Below are 16,470 nucleotides of genomic sequence, written 5' to 3' on the forward strand. Positions count from 1 at the left end.
AATTGATTTTCGAATTCTGCCTTTAAAAATTCAAATTTTCATTTTAAAACTTCTTATTTTATCTTATCTTAGTTTTGGGATTTCAAAATTCAAAATCTTTTTCAAAAATCTTCTTAATTAAGTAATTATTCTAGTTTTTGAATTTATTTTTTTTCTTTTTTTCTGCTAGTTTTCGAAATTTATATTTTAACTTCCAATTATTTTATTTCATCTTATTTTTTTATTTATTTATTTATACGGTTTGTTTTTAATCAAATAAAATAAAAATAAAAATATATTTTATTTACAATTCACATCAATTCCATTTTCTCCATCATGGATCAAAGTGGAAACGAACAGTCCAGAAGGACTCTGGGGTCATATGCTAACCCCATTACTGCTGCATATGGGAGTAGTATCTGTATTCCTCCCATCAAAGCGAGCAGTTTTGAGCTAAATCCTCAGCTCATTGTCATGGTGCAGCAAAATTGCCAGTATTTTGGTCTTCCACAGGAAGAACCTACTGAGTTTTTGGCAGAGTTCTTGCAAATTACTGACACAGTACGTGACAAGGAAGTAGATCAGGATGTCTACAGATTATTATTGTTTCCATTTGCTGTAAAAGATCAAGCTACGAGGTGGTTAAATAACCAACCCACAGCAAGCATAAGAACATGGAAACAGTTATCAGACAAATTCGTGAATCAATATTTCCCTCCAAAAAGGATGACACAGCTAAGGCTAGACATCGAAGGCTTTAAACAAGAGGATGATAAATCCCTCTATAACGCCTGGAAGAGGTACAGAGGGATGCTAAGGAAATGCCCCTCTGAAATGTTTTCAGAGTGGGTGCAGTTAGACATCTTCTACTACAGGCTTACAGAAAAAGCTCAGATATCTCTAGACCACTCAGTTGGTGGATGATGAGCGGATAATTTATACGCTTTTTGGCATTGTTTTTAGTATGTTTTTAGTAGGATCTAGTTACTTTTAGGGATGTTTTCATTAGTTTTTATGTTAAATTCACATTTCTGGACTTTACTATGAGTTTGTGTGTTTTTTTGTGATTTCAGGTATTTTCTGGCTGAAATTGAGGGACTTGAGCAAAAATCATATTCAGAGGTTGAAGAAGGACTGCTGATGCTGTTGGATTTTGACCTCCCTGCACTCAAAGTGGATTTTCTGGAGCTACAAAACTCGAAATGGCGCGTTTCCAATTGCGTTGGAAAGTAGACATCCAGGGCTTTCCAGAAATATATAATAATCCATACTTTGGCCAAGAATAGATGACGTAAACTGGCGTTCAACGCCAGCTCTCTGCCCAAATCTGGCGTCCAGCACCAGAAAAGGATCCAAAACCAGAGTTGAACGCCAGAAATGGATCAAAACCTGGCGTTCAACTCCACAAATGGCCTCTGCACGTGCAACACTCAAGCTCAGCCCAAGCACACACCAAGTGGGCCCCGGAAGTGGATTTATACATCAATTACTTACTCATGTAAACCCTAGTAGCTAGTTTATTATAAATAGGACCTCTTACTATTGTATTTGACATCCTAGATTGTATTCTGATCCTGTGATCTCGTTTTGGGGGCTGGCCATCTCGGCCATGCCTGGACCTTTCACTTATGTATTTTCAACGGTAGAGTTTCTGCACTTCATAGATTAAGGTGTGGAGCTCTGCTATTCCTCAAAGATTAATGCAAAGTACTACTGTTTTCTATTCAATTCATCTTATTTCGCTTCTAAGATATTCATTCGCACTTCAACCTGAATGTGATGAACGTGACAATCATCATCATTCCCTATGAACGCGTGCCTGACAACCACTTCGTTCTACCTTCGACTGAATTAGTATCTCTTAGATCTCTTAATCAGAATCTTCGTGGCGTAAGCTAGAATGATGACGGCATTCAAGAGAATCCGGAAAGTCTAAACCTTGTCTGTGGTATTCCGAGTAGGATTCAATAATTGGATGACTGTGACGAGCTTCAAACTCGCGAGTGCTGGGCGTTAGTGACAGACGCAAAAGGAGGGTGAATCCTATTCCAGCATGATCGAGAACCGACAGATGATTAGCTGTGCTGTGACAGAGCATGTGAGCATATTTTTCACTGAGAAGAGGGGATGTAGCCACTGACAACGGTGATGCCCTTGCATAAAGCTAGCCATGGAAAGGAGTAAGACTGATTGGATGAAGATAGCAGGAAAGCAGAGGTTCAGAGGAACGAAAGCATCTCCATTCGCTTATCTGAAATTCTCACCAATGAATTACATAAGTATTTCTATCCCTATTCTATTAATTATTATTCGAAAACTCCATTATCAATTTATATCTGCCTAACTGAGATTTGCAAGGTGACCATAGCTTGCTTCATACCAACAATCTCCGTGGGATTCGACCCTTACTCACGTAAGGTATTACTTGGACGACCCAGTGCACTTGCTGGTTAGTTGTATCGAAGTTGTGAACCATGGTATTGGCACCATGTTCTTGGCGCCATTGCCAGGGAAAGAAAGAGCCATGAATTTTACATAATTAAAGTGTAATCACGATTACGCGTACCAAGTTGCTCACGTTGCCAGGGATTGTTCGATCCTGGACATCACAATTTCGTGCACCAGTGGATCTATACACATGAGAAAGACTATCAAAGATGCTCAAGAGCTTATCGATACAGTTGCTAGAAATCAACATCTGTACATAAGTAGTGAGTCCTCCATGAAAGAAGAAGCTAAGGAAGTATCAACTGACTTTAGTCCCCAGGAACAAGTTGCTGAACTCAATCAGCAACTATCCTCTATAACAAGGCAGTTAGCAGAATTTAAGGAGATGCTACAAGAAACCAAAATTGCTAACAAGGATATGGAATCACAATTGAATCAAACAAAACAACAGTTATCAAAACAGATAATAGAGGAGTGCCAAGCAGTTCAATTAAGAAGTGAAAAAATATTAAATACCTCAACTCAAAGCAGCAGAAAGCCAAGAAAGAAATAGCTGACAGAGGATGAGCAACCTGCTACCCAAAATCCCTCTGAGGATAGTAAGAGCCCAGAGAGGAATAAGTCTGGCGTTCAAACGCCAGAAAATGGTGAAAAACTGGCATTAAACGCCCAATCCATGTCCAGTTCTGGCGTTCAAACGCCAGAAAAGGGTAGGAATCTGGCATTAAACGCCCAATCCATGTCCAATCCTGGCGTTCAAATGCCAATGAGGGATCAGACACCTGCAAGTGCTGATAATAGCTTCCTCAAGAAGGCTTCTCAACCTGCCTCTGTAGGAAATAAACCTATAGCAACTAAGGTTGAAGAATATAAAGCCAAAATGCCTTATCCTCAGAAACTCCGCCAAGCAGAACAGGATAAAGAATTTGCCTGCTTTGCAGACTATCTCAGGACTCTTGAAATAAAGATTCTGATTGTAGAGGCATTTGAGCAAATACCCTCTTATGCTAAGTTCATGAAAGAGATCTTAAGTCATAAGAAGGATTGGAGAGAAACAGAAAAAGTTTTTCTCACTGAAGAATGCAGTGCAGTCATTCTAACAAGCTTACCAGAAAAGCTTAAGGATCCCGAAAGCTTTATGATACCATGCACATTAGAGGGTACCAAGACAGCCCTATGTGACCTTGGGGCAAGTATCAATCTAATCCCTGCATCCACTATCAGAAAGCTTGGCTTGACTGAAGAGGTCAAACCAACCCGGATATGTCTTCAACTTGCTGATGGCTCCATTAAATATCCATCACGCATAATTGAGGACATGATTGTCAAGGTTGGGCCATTTGCCTTTCCCACTGACTTTGTAGTGTTGGAAATAGAGGAGCACAAGAGTGCAACTCTCATTCTAGGAAGACCCTTCCTAGCAACTGGACGAACTCTCATTGATGTCCAAAAAGGAGAAGTGACCCTAAGAGTCAATGAGGATGAGTTCAAGTTAAATGCTGTCAAAGCTATGCAGCATCTAGACACATCAAATGACTGCATGAGCGTTGATATTATTGACTCCTTGGTGGAAGAGATCAATATGACTGAGAGTCTCGAATCAGAGCTAGAGGACATCTTCAAAGATGTTCAACCTGATCTAGAGGAATCAGAGGAAATAAAAGAACTTCTGAAAATTCCTCAGGAAGAGGAGGAACCTCCTAAACCCGAGCTCAAACCACTACCATCATCTCTGAAATATGCATTTCTGGGAGAAGGTGACACTTTTCCGGTGATCATAAACTCTGCTTTAAATCTACAGGAAGAGAAAACACTACTTCAAGTGCTAAGGACACACAAGACAGCTCTTGGGTGGTCCATAAGTGATCTTAAGGGCATCAACCCAGCAAGATGCATGCACAAGATCCTATTGGAGGACGATGCTAAGCCAGTGGTTCAACCACAGAGGCGGCTAAATCCAGCCATGAAGGAGGTGGTGCAGAAAGAAGTCACCAAGTTACTGGAGGCTGGGATTATTTATCCTATTTCCGATAGCCCCTGGGTGAGTCCTGTCCAAGTCGTCCTAAAGAAGGGAGGCATGACAGTGATTCATAATGAAAAAAATGAACTGGTTCCTACAAGAATAGTTACAGGGTGGTGTATGTGTATTGACTACAGAAGGCTCAATACAGCCACCAGGAAGGATCACTTCCCTTTACCATTCATAGACTAGATGCTTGAAATTACTACTTTTTGGATGGATATTCAGGTTACAACCAAATTACAGTAGATCCTCAGGACCAAGAGAAAATAGCATTCACATGTCCTTCTGGAGTGTTTGCCTACAGAAGGATGCCTTTTGGTCTATGCAATGCACCTGCAACCTTTTAGAGGTGCATGCTCTCTATCTTCTCTAATATGGTAGAGAAATTTTTGAAAGTCTTCATGGATGACTTTTCAGTATTTGGAGACTCATTCAGCTCCTGCCTTAACCATTTAGTACTTGCTCTGAAAAGATGCCAAGAGACCAACCTAGTTTTAAACTGGGAAAAATGTCACTTTATGGTGACTAAAGGAATTTTCCTTGGGCATAAAATTTCAAAAAAAGGAATAGAGGTGGATCAAGCTAAAGTAGAGGTAATTGAAAAATTACCACCACCTGCCAATGTTAAGGCAATCAGAAGCTTTCTGGGGCATGCAGGATTCTATAAGAGGTTTATAAAGGATTTTTCAAAAATTGCCAAACCTCTGAGCAATCTGCTAGCTGCTGACACGCCATTTGTGTTTGAAACAGAGTGTCAACAGGCATTTGAAACTCTGAAAGCTAAGCTGGTCACAGCACCAGTTATTTCTGCACCAAACTGGACATTACCATTCGAACTAATGTGTGATGCCAGTGACCATGCCATTGGTGCAGTACTGGGACAGAGGCATAACAAGCTTCTGCATGTCATTTATTATGCTAGCCGTGTTTTAAATGATGCACAGAAAAATTACACAACCACAGAAAAAGAGCTGCTTGCAGTGGTTTATGCCATTGACAAGTTTAGATCATACTTAGTAGGATCAAAAGTGATTGTGTACACTGACCATGCTGCTCTTAAATATCTACTTACAAAGAAAGATTCAAAACCCAGGCTCATAATATGGGTGTTGCTTCTGTAAGAGTTTGATATAGAAATAAGAGACAGAAAAGGGACAGAGAACTAAGTGGTTGATCATTGATGAGCGGATAATTTATACGCTTTTTGGCATTGTTTTTACATAGTTTTTAGTATGATTTAGTTAGTTTTTAGTATATTTTTATTAATTTTTAAATAAAAATCACATTTCTGGACTTTACTATGAGTTTGTGTATTTTTCTGTGATTTCAGGTATTTTCTGGCTGAAATTGAGGGACTTGAGCAAAAATCTGATTCAGAGGTTGAAGAAGGACTGCAGATGTTGTTGGATTCTGACCTCCCTGCACTCAAAGTGGATTTTCTGGAGCTACAGGAGTCCAAATGGCGCGCTCTCAATTGCGTTAGAAAGTAGACATCCAGGGCTTTCCAGCAATATACTTTTCCTCAGTTTCGACGATGCAAATGGCCGTCCAACGCCAGCTCTCTGCCCTATTCTGGAGTTAAATGCCAGAAACAGGTTGCAAAGCAGAGTTAAATGCCAGAAACAGGTTACAAACTGGCATTCAACTCCACGGAAGACCTCTACATGAGAAAGCTTCAATGCTCAGCCCAAGCACACACCAAGTGGGCCCGGAAGTGGATTTCTGCATCATCTACTTGTTTTTGTAAACCCTAGTAACTAGTTTAGTATAAATAGGACTTTTACTATTGTATTTACATCTCTGGACATTTAGTTCTTAGATCATGGGGGCTGGCCATTCGGCCATGCCTGGACCTTGTTCTTATGTATTTTTAATGGTAGAGTTTCTACACACCATAGATTAAGGTGTGGAGCTCTGCTGTTCCTCATGAATTAATGCAAAGTACTATTGTTTTTCTATTCAAGTCAAGCCCATTTCTTATCTAAGATATACACTTGTTCTTCAACCTGAGGAAGGTGATGATTCGTGACACTCATCATCATTCTCACCTATGAACGCGTGCCTGACAACCACTTTCGTTCTACTTGCAATAGCTTGAGTGCGTATTTCTTAGCCTTCTGGTTCATGACACATGGTTGCCTCGCCTGACAACCGAGCCTTCCATTCCATGAGATCAGAGTCTTCGTGGTATAGGCTAGAATTATTGGCGGCCATTCTTGAGGTCCGAAAAGTCTAAACCTTGTCTGTGGTATTCCGAGTAGGATCCGGGAAGGGATGGTTGTGACGAGCTTCAAACTTGCGAGTGCTGGGCGTAGTGACAGACGCAAAAGGATTACTGAATCCTACTCCAGTATGATCGAGAACCGACAGATGAATAGCCGTGCGGTGACAGCACATTTTGGACCATTTTCACTGAGAGGACGGGATGTAGCCATTGACGACGTTGATGCCCTACATAAGCTTGCCATGGAAAGGAGTGGGAATGATTGGATGAAGACAGCAGGAAAGCAGCGGTTTGGGAGGAACAAAAGCATCTCTATATGCTTATCTGAAATTCTCACTAATGAATTACATAAGTATCTCTATCCCCTTTTATATTTTAATTATGTTTTAATTATCAATTCTCTATAACCATTTGAATCCGCCTGACTGAGATTTACAAGGTGACCATAGCTTGCTTCAAGCCGACAATCTCCGTGGGATCGACCCTTACTCATGTAAGGTTTATTACTTGGACGACCCAGTGCACTTGCTGGTTAGTTGTGCGAAGTTGTGACAAAGTGTGTGAATTACGTTCCGAGCACCAAGTTTTTGGCGCCGTTGTTAAGGATCACAATTTCGTGCATCAAGTTTTTGGCGCCGTTGCCGGGGATTGTTCGAGTTTGCACAACTGACGATTCATCTTGTTGCTCAGATTAGGTAATTTTATTTTAATTTTAAGTTTTTGTTTTCATTATTTTTATTTTCGAAAAAAAATAATAATAAAAATTTTCTAAAATAAATTATTTTATGACTTCATAAATTTTAAGAATGAATTCTAGAGTTTCATGAAACATGTTGAAGCCTGGTTGGCTGTAAAGCCATGTCTAACTCTTTTGGACCGAGGCTTCCACTCATCAGCACAGAAGCAAGTTGAATGAAGTATTAGCTGTTGTATGTCTGATTTGTATCTAATGAAGCTTGGCTGGCCATTGGCCATGTCTAGTGTTTTGGATCGGAGCTTTCACTGAAAGTTTGGCTGGCTAGTAAGCCATGTCTAATTCCTGGACTGGAGTTTTAGACTAACATTGCAAGATTCTTGGAATTCTTATTAAAAATTTTGAAATTCTTATTTTTTCTTTTTCCAATTAATTTTTGAAAAAACCAAAAAAAAAATTAATAAAATCATAAAAACCAAAAATTTGATGTTTCTTGTTTGAGTCTAGTGTCATTTTTTTTAGTTTGGTGTCAATTGCATGCTTTTAATTTTTCTTTAAATTTGAAGAACACATGCATTGAGTCTCTTTCTTGTTCTTCATGATCTTCAAGTTGTTCTTGGTGAATTTCCTTGTTTGATCTTTGCATTTTCGTGTTTTGTGTTTTTTCTTGTTTTTCATATGCATTTTCAATTTGTTAGTGTCTAAAGTTTGAAAATTTCTAAGTTTGGTGTCTTGCATATTTTCTTTTCTTAAAAAAATTTTCAAAAATAAGTTCTTGATGTTCATCTTGACATTCAAAGTGTTCTTGGTGTTCATCTTGACATTCAAATTGTTCTTGCATGCATCATTTGTTTTGATCCAAAATTTTCATGCATTGAGTCTTTTTGATGTTTTTCTCTTTCTTCATTAAAAATTCTAAAATCAAAAAAATATCTTTCCCTTATTTCACTCATGATTTTCGAAAATTTGATTTGATTTAGTCAAAAGTTTTTAAATTTAATTGTTTCTTATGAGTCAAATCAAATTTTCAATTTAACAATTCTATCTTCTTCAAATCTTTTTCAAAAATCAAAGCTTTTCCATTTTTTTTCATAATTTCGAAATTTTCAAAACTTATTTTTAAAATCTTTTTCTTAATTTCATTTCATATTTTCAAAATCTTTACTAACAATTAATGTGATTGATTCAAAAAATTTTAAGTTTATTACTTGCCTAGTAAGAAAGGTTCAATCTTTATCATATCTTTTTGTTTCTTGTTAGTCAAGTAATCAACTTTAATTTTCAAAATCAAATCTTTTTAAATTTCTTTTTCAAATCTTTTTCAAAATAAGTTTCAATCACATCTTTTTCAAAACCAATTTCAAAATCTTTTCTAACCTCTTATCTAACTTCTTATCTTTTCAAAAATTGATTTTCAAATCTTTTTCAATTAATCTTATCTTGTTTGATTCTTATCTTTTTCAAAATCACCTAACTAATTATCTCTCTCTAATTTTCGAAAATCACATTCTTCTTTTTCAAAATTCCTTTTTAAGTAACTAATTGTTTTAACTTTTAATTTAATTTCATTTTTCTGATTTTAAAATTTTAAAATTTTAATTTTAATTTTAAATTAAAAACAAAAATATTTTTCTTTTCTTTTCAATTATTTTCAAAAATTCTTCTCTCTCATCTCCTTCTAATTATTTATTTATCTACAAACACTTCTCTTCTTCTTAAAAATTCGAACCCTCTCCCTCTTTATGTGTTCGAATTTCTCTTCTTCTATTCTTTTCTTCTTATACTCACTTAAAGGAATCTCTATACTGTGACATAGAGGATTCCATATTTTCCTTTGTGTGTTCTTTTCTTTTTTATATGAGCAGGAACAAGGATAAGAACATTCTTGTTGAAGATGATCTTGAACCTGAAACAAAAAGAAGGAGAAAATCTGACAGAAATTTTCGAAAAAGAAGGAGACATGGCCGAAAATAATAACGATGCAAGGAAGATGCTTGGTGACTTTACTGCACCAAATTCCAATTTACATGGAAAAAGCATCTCAATCCCTGCCATTGGAGCAAACAATTTTGAGCTTAAACCTCAATTAGTTTCTCTGATGCAACAGAACTGCAAGTTTTATGGACTTCCATCAGAAGATCCTTTTCAGTTCTTAACTGAATTCTTGCAGATCTGTGATACTGTTAAGACCAATGGGGTTAATCCCGAGGTCTACAGGCTTATGCTTTTCCCGTTTGCTATAAGAGACAGAGCTAGAATATGGTTAGACTCTCAACCCAAAGATAGCCTGAACTCTTGGGATAAGCTGGTCACGGCTTTCTTAGCCAAGTTCTTTCCTCCTCAAAAGCTTAGTAAGCTTAGAGTGGATGTTCAAACCTTCAAACAGAAAGAAGGTGAAACCCTCTATGAAGCTTGGGAGAGATATAAGCAACTGACAAAAAAGTGTCCTTCTGACATGCTTTTAGAATGGACCATCCTGGATATATTCTATGATGGTCTTTCTGAATTATCTAAGATGTCATTGGACTATTCTGCAGGTGGATCCATTCACCTAAAGAAAATACCTGCAAAAGCTCAGGAACTCATTGACATGGTTGCAAATAACTAGTTCATGTACACTTCTGAAAGGAATCCTGTGAGTAATGGGACACCTTTGAGGAAGAAAGTTCTTGAAATTGATGCTCTGAATGCCATATTGGCTCAGAACAAAATATTGACTCTGCAAGTCAATATGATTTCTCAGAGTCTGAATGGATTGCAAGCTACATCCAACAGTACTATAGAGGCATCTTCTGAAGAAGAAGCTTATGATCTTGAGAACCCTGCAATAGCAGAGGTGAATTACATGGATGAACCCTATGGAAACACCTATAATCCCTCATGGAGAAATCATCTAAATTTCTCATGGAAGGATCAACAAAAGCCTCAACAAGGCTTTAATAATGGTGGAAGAAACAGGTTTAGCAATAGCAAGCCTTTTCCATCATCCACTCAGCAACAGACAGAGAATTCTGAGCAGAATCCATCTAGCTTAGCAAACATAGTCTCTGATCTATCTAAGGCCACTTTAGGTTTCATGAATGAAACAAGGTCCTCCATTAGAAATTTGGAGGCACAAGTGGGCCAGCTGAGTAAAAGGGTCACTGAAACTCCTCCTAGAAACTCTCCCAAGCAATACAGAAGAAAATCCAAAGAGAGAGTGCAAGGCCAATGAATTGACCATCATGGCCGAACCTACAAGGGAGGAGGAGGACGTGAATCCTAGTGAGGAAGACCTCCTGGGACGTTCAGTGACCAATAAGGAGTTTCTCTCTGAGGAACCAAAGGAATCTGAGGCTCATCTAGAGACCATAGAGATTCCATTGAACCTCCTTCTGCCCTTCATGAGCTCTAATGAGTATTCTTCCTCTGAAGAGAATGAAGACGTTATTGAAGAGCAAGTTGCTAAGTACCTTGGTGCAATCATGAAGCTGAATGCCAAATTATTTGGTAATGAGACTTGGGAAGATGAACCTCCCTTGCTCACCAATGAACTAAATGCATTGGATAGGCAGAAATTACCTCAAAAGAAATAGGATCATGGTAAATTCCTAATTCCCTGTAACATAGGCACCATGATCTTTGAGAAAGCTCTGTGTGACCTGGGGTCAGGAATAAACTTAATGCCACTCTCTGTAATGGAGAAACTTGGGATCTTTGAGGTGCAAGCTGCCAAAATCTCATTAGAGATGGCAGACAACTCAAGAAAACAGGCTTATGGACAAGTAGAGGACTTGTTAGTAAAGGTTGAAGGCCTTTACATCCCTGCTGATTTCATAATCCTAGACACTGGGAAGGATGAGGATGAATCCATCATCCTTGGAAGACCCTTCCTAGCCACAGCAAAGGCTGTGATTGATGTGGACAGAGGAGAGTTAGTCCTTCAACTGAATGAGGACAACCTTGTGTTTAAAACTCAAAGATCTCCCTCTGTAACTATGGAGAGGAAGCATGAAAAGCTCCTCTCACTGCAGAGTCAACTAAAGCCCCCACAGTCAAACTCTAAATTTGGTGTTGGGAGGTCCCAACAATACTCTGAACATCTGTGAGGCTCCATGAGAGCTCACTGTCAAGCTATTGACATTAAAGAAGCGCTTGTTGAGAGGCAACCCAATGTTATTTAATTATATCTATTTTATTTTCTTTTTGTTATTTCGTGTTTTATTAGGTTGATGATCATGTGGAATCACAAAAACTACTGAAAAATCAAAAATAGAATGAAAAACAGTATTAAAAATAGCTCACCCTGGAGGAAGAACTTACTGGCGTTTAAACGCCAATAAGAAGCATAGAACTGGCGTTTAACACCAGAAAGAAGCATCAAGCTGGCGTTAAACGCCAGAAATAAGCACCAGACTGGAATTTAACGCCAGAACAGAGCATGGAAGTGGCGTTAAAAGCCAGAAACAGGCTACATTTGGGCATTTAACGCCAAAAACAGGCAGCAAGCTGGCGTTTAACGCCAAACATGCATACTAGAGGGCATTTTACACGCCCAATTGGAGCAGGGATGTTAAGTCCTTGACCACACTAGATCTGTGTACCCCACAGGATTCCCACCTTTTTTTCTCTTCTCTTCACACCTTTTCATAACTCTCTTCCCCAAATACCCTTCACCATTCACCTCAATCACTCTTCCCCATCACCTCTTCACCACTCACATCCATCCTCTCTTCCCCAAAACCCCACCTACCTCCAAAATTCAAACTCTTTTCCCTCCCAAACCCAACCCTAATGGCCGAACCCTAAACCCTCCCCCACTCCTATATAAACCCGTCATCACTCCTTCATTTTCACACAACACAACCCTCTCTTCTCCCCCTTGGCTGAATACACCTTCTCCCTCCATCTCCTCCATTTTCTTCTTTTTCTCCTTTTTTCTTTCTTCTTTTGCTTGGAGACGAGCAAACATTTTAAGTTTGGTGTGGTAAAAGCATTGCTTTTTGTTTTTCCATAACCATTAATGGCACCTAAGGCCAGAGAAACCTCAAGAAAGAGGAAAGGAAAGGCAATTGCTTCCACCTCTGAGTCATGGAAGATGGAGAGATTCATCTCAAAGGTCCATCAAGACCACCTTTATGAAGTTGTGGCCAAGAAGAAAGTGATCCCTGAGGTTCCTTTCAAGCTCAAAAAGAATGAGTATCCGGAGATCCGACTTGAGATCCAAAGAAGAGGTTGGGAAGTTCTCACCAACCCAATTCAACAAGTAGGGATCTTAATGGTTCAAGAGTTCTATGCAAACGCATGGATCACTAGGAACCATGATCAAAGTGTGAACCCGAATCCAAAGCAGTGGCTTACCATGGTTCGGGGGAAATACTTAGATTTCAGTCCGGAAAATGTAAGGCTGGTGTTCAACTTACCAATGGTGGAAGAAAACGCACACCTCTACACTAGAAGGGTCAACTTTGATCAAAGGTTGGACCAAGTCCTCATGGATATATGTGTAGAAGGAGCTCAATGGAAAGTTGACTCAAGAGGCAAGCCGGTTCAATTGAGAAGACTGGACCTTAAGCCTGTAGCTAGAGGATGGTTGGAGTTCATTCAACGCTCAATCATTCCTACTAGCAACCGGTCTGAAGTTATTATAGACTGGGCCATCATGATCCATAGTATCATGATTGGGGAGGAAGTGGAAGTCCATGAGATTATACCTCAAGAACTCTACAAGGTGGCTGACAAGTCTTCCACTTTGGCAAGATTAGCCTTTCCTCACCTCATTTGCCACCTATGCAATTCGGCTGGAATTGACATAGAGGGAGACATCCTCATTGAAGAGGACAAGCCCATCACTAAGAAAAGGATGGAGTAAACAAGAGAGCATGGACCTCAACAAGAGCATGAGGAAATTCCTCACCATGAAATCCCTGAGATACCTCAAGGGATGTACTTTCCTCCACAGAATTATTGGGAGCAAATCAACACTTCCCTAGGAGAATTAAGTTCCAACATGGGACAACTAAGGATGGAGCACCAAGAGCACTCCATCATCCTCCATGAGATTAGAGAAGATCAAAGAGCTATGAGGGAGGAGCAACAAAGACAAGGAAGAGACATAGAGGAGCTCAAGAGCACCATTGGTTCTTCAAGAAGAGGAAGACGCCACCCTCACTAAGGTGGACCCGTTCCTTAATCTCCTTGATCTTATTTTCCTAGTTTTCGTTTACTATGCTTCATGTTTAATTATGTTTGTGTCTTTATTACATGATCATTAGTGTTTAAGTGTCTATGTCTTAAAGCTATGAATGTCCTATGAATCCATCACCTCTCTTAAATGAAAACTGTTCTAAAAATAAAAGAACAAGAAGTACATGGTTTCGAATTCATACTTGAAACTAGTTTAATTATTTTGATGTGGTGACAATACTTTTTGTTTTCTGAATGAATGCTTGAACAGTGCATATGTCTTTTGATATTGTGGTTTATGAATGTTAAATATGTTGGCTCTTGAAAGAATGATGAAAAAGGAGAAATGTTATTGATAATCTGAAAAATCATAAAATTGATTCTTGAAGCAAGAAAAAGCAGTGAATACAAAAGCTTGCGAAAAAAAAGAAAAAAAAAAGAAAAAAAAAGAGAAAAAAAAAAGAGAAAAAGCAAGCAGAAAAAGCCAAAAGCTCTTTAAACCAAAAGGCAAGAGCAAAAAGCCAATAGCCCTTAAAACCAAAAGGCAAGGGTAATAAAAAGGATCCAAGGCTTTGAGCATCAGTGGATAGGAGGGCCTAAAGGAATAAAATCCTGGCCTAAGCGGCTAAACCAAGCTGTCCCTAACCATGTGCTTGTGGCGTGAAGGTGTCAAGTGAAAACTTGAGACTGAGCGGTTAAAGTCAAGGTCCAAAGTAAAAAAAAAAAGAGTGTGCTTAAGAACCCTGGACACCTCTAATTGGGGACTTTAGCAAAGCTGAGTCACAATCTGAAAAGGTTCACCCAGTTATGCGTCTGTGGCATTTATGTATCCGTTGGTAATACTGGAAAACAAAGTGCTTAGGGCCACGGCCAAGACTCATAAAGTAGCTGTGTTCAAGAATCAACATACTGAACTAGGAGAATCAATAACACTATCTGAATTCTGAGTTCCTATAGATGCCAATCATTCTGAACTTCAAGGGATAACGGGAGATGTCAAAATTGTTCAAAGGCAAAAAGCTACTAGTCTCGCTCATCTAATTGGAGCTAAGTTTCATTGATATTTGGAATTTATAGTATATTCTCTTCTTTTTATCCTATTTGATTTTCAGTTGCTTCGGGACAAGCAACAGTTTAAGTTTGGTGTTGTGATGAGCGAATAATTTATACGCTTTTTGGCATTGTTTTTACATAGTTTTTAGTATGATTTAGTTAGTTTTTTGTATATTTTTATTAGTTTTTAAATAAAAGTCACATTTCTGGACTTTACTATGAGTTTGTGTGTTTCTCTGTGATTTTAGGTATTTTCTGGCTGAAATTGAGGGACTTGAGCAAAAATCTAATTCAGAGGCTGAAGAAGGTCTGCAGATGTTGTTGGATTCTGACCTCCCTGCACTCAAAGTGGATTTTCTGGAGCTACAGAAGTCCAAATGCCACGCTCTCAATTGCGTTGGAAAGTAGACATCCAGGGCTTTCCAACAATATATAATAGTTCATACTTTAATCCCGTTTAGACGACGCAAACTGGCGTTCAATGCCAGCTCTCTGCCCTATTCTGGAGTTAAACGCTAGAAACAGGTTGCAAAGCAGAGTTAAACGCCAGAAACAGGTTACAAACTGGCGTTGAACTCCAAGGAAGACCTCTACATGTGAAAGCTTCAATGCTCAGCCCAAGCACACACCAAGTGGGCCCAGAAGTGGATTTCTGCATCATTTACTTATTTCTGTAAACCCTAGTAACTAGTTTAGTATAAATAGGACTTTTTACTATTGTATTTACATCTCTGGACATTTAGTTCTTAGATCATGGGGGCTGACCATTCGGCCATGCCTGGACCTTGTTCTTATGTATTTTCAACGGTAGAGTTTCTACACACTGTAGATTAAGGTGTGGAGCTCTGTTGTTCCTCATGAATTAATGCAAAGTACTATTGTTTTTCTATTCAATTCAAGCCCATTTCTTATCTAAGATATACACTTGTTCTTCAACCTGAGGAAGGTGATGATCCGTGACACTCATCATCATTCTCACCTATGAACGCGTGCCTGACAACCACTTCCGTTCTACTTGCAATAGCTTGAGTGTGTATCTCTTAGCCTTCTGGTTCATGACGCATGGTTGCCTCGCCTGACAACCGAGCCTTCCATTCCATGAGATCAGAGTCTTCGTGGTATAGCTAGAATTATTGGTGGCCATTCTTGAGGTCCGAAAAGTCTAAACCTTGTCTGTGGTATTCCGAGTAGGATCCGGGAAGGGATGGCTGTGACGAGCTTCAAACTCGCGAGTGCTGGGCGTAGTGACAGACGCAAAAGGATTACTGAATCCTACTCCAGTATGATCGAGAACCGACAGATGAATAGTCGTGTGCTGACAGCACATTTTGGACCATTTTCACTGAGAGGACGGGATGTAGCCATTGACGACGGTGATGCCCTACATAAGCTTGCCATGGAAAGGAGTGAGAATGATTGGATGAAGACAGCAGGAAAGCAGAGGTTTAGGAACAAAAGCATCTCTATACGCTTATCTGAAATTCTCACCAATGAATTACATAAGTATCTTTATCCCCTTTTATATTTTAATTATGTTTTAATTATCAATTCTCTATAACCATTTGAATCTGTCTGACTGAGATTTACAAGGTGACCATAGCTTGCTTCAAGCCGACAATCTCCGTGGGATCGACCCTTACTCACGTAAGGTTTATTACTTGGACGACCCAGTGCACTTGCTGGTTAGTTGTGCGAAGTTGTGACAAAGTGTGTGAATTACGTTCCGAGCACCAAGTTTTTGGCGCCGTTGTTAAGGATCACAATTTCGTGCATCAATCATCTGTCCCAGATAGAACCAGTAGAAGGGGCGTCCTCCCCCTCCATTGAGATCTCTGAAACCTTTTCAGATGAGCAACTATTTGCCATTCAGGAAACACCATGGTT

The 16,470-nt window shown here is 39.1% G+C and overlaps 1 non-coding gene across 1 annotated transcript; it reads right to left on the minus strand.

Moving 5' to 3' along the window:
- Positions 1-9,721: 9,721 nt before the first annotated feature.
- On the minus strand, positions 9,722-9,829 carry LOC112745215 (small nucleolar RNA R71). The gene has a single exon (XR_003173154.1). It is a non-coding gene; the product is annotated as a small nucleolar RNA R71 (small nucleolar RNA).
- Between the last annotated feature and the right edge of the window lie 6,641 nt (positions 9,830-16,470).

This window comes from Arachis hypogaea, chromosome 14, assembly GCF_003086295.3.
Source record: "Arachis hypogaea cultivar Tifrunner chromosome 14, arahy.Tifrunner.gnm2.J5K5, whole genome shotgun sequence".
NCBI classification, from domain to species: Eukaryota; Viridiplantae; Streptophyta; class Magnoliopsida; order Fabales; family Fabaceae; genus Arachis; species Arachis hypogaea.